The sequence below is a fragment of the Gossypium arboreum genome, chromosome 8, assembly GCF_025698485.1.
Source record: "Gossypium arboreum isolate Shixiya-1 chromosome 8, ASM2569848v2, whole genome shotgun sequence".
In the NCBI taxonomy this organism is placed as follows: domain Eukaryota; kingdom Viridiplantae; phylum Streptophyta; class Magnoliopsida; order Malvales; family Malvaceae; genus Gossypium; species Gossypium arboreum.
The window spans coordinates 48,385,528-48,386,626 of NC_069077.1; the positions used below are offsets into that span (position 1 = coordinate 48,385,528).

The following is a 1,099-nucleotide window of genomic DNA, read 5'->3' on the forward strand; positions in this document are numbered from 1 at the left end:
AGGTTGAGGATAATTACCCATATAATTCATTTGCTTGTTCTCCATATTAGGGCCGTAGGGTGGATATTCTGAATTACTTGTTCCACCTCCACTTGCATCGCATTGCATTACTGGATGAACCTGTGTAGAACCAAGTAAACCATCAATTTTTCTATTCAAAAGTTCTACCTGATTTGAAAGCATAGCAACCGAATCGACGTTAAAAATGTCGGCCTCTTTTGTCAGCTTTGTCCTCATTACTTGCCACTGATAATTATTCAGTGACATCTCTTCTATGAACTCATAAGCCTCTTCAGGTGTCTTATTATTAATAGTTCCAACAATATCTGCGTCGATCATTTGTCTAGTTGAGGGATTCAAACCATTGTGGAAAGTTTGGACCTGTAGCCAAAGAGGTAACCCATGGTGAGGGCACCTTCACAATAGATCCTTATATCTCTCCCATGCATCAAAAGTGTTTCTAAGTCCATCTGCACAAAAGAAGAGATATCATTCCTTAACTTTGCCATTTTGGCCGGCGAAAAGTATTTGAGTAAAAATTTTTCGGGCATTTGTTCTCAAATAGTGATTGACCCTCGTGGTAATGAGTTCAACCACTATTTAGCCTTATTCCTCAATGAAAAGGGAAATAATCGAAGGTGAATGGCATCATCAAAAACACCATTTAATTTGAAAGTACTGCAGAACTCTAAGAAATTGGCCAAATGAGTATTTGGGTCTTCATCCTGCAAATCATCAAACTGAACAAACTGTTGAATCATTTGTGTAGTGTTAGGTTTCAGTTTAAAATTATTTACTGCAATTTTAGGTCTAACAATACTCAATTCAACCCTCGTTAAATTAGGCTTAGTATAGTCATACATAGTACGAGGCGCAGGATTCTAATTCACTGGATTTACGGCAATCACAGGAGGCAGCGGATTATTTTGATTTTCAGCCATCTCCTCGGTTGTAGTATGGATATCATCCTCTCGCTCTTCCTCTATGTATTATAGACTTTGCCTTATTCGTCTTCAGTTTTTTAGAGCTGTGCTCTCGATCTCACTGTCAAAAAGCAAAGGTCCTAATGGGTTCCTCCTAGTCATAAACTAGAGACACC

The 1,099-nt window shown here is 38.4% G+C and overlaps 1 non-coding gene across 1 annotated transcript; it reads left to right on the plus strand.

Moving 5' to 3' along the window:
• Positions 1-397: 397 nt before the first annotated feature.
• Positions 398-503, plus strand: LOC128280100 (small nucleolar RNA R71). Its single transcript, XR_008270282.1, has one exon. It is a non-coding gene; the product is annotated as a small nucleolar RNA R71 (small nucleolar RNA).
• Positions 504-1,099: the final 596 nt, after the last annotated feature.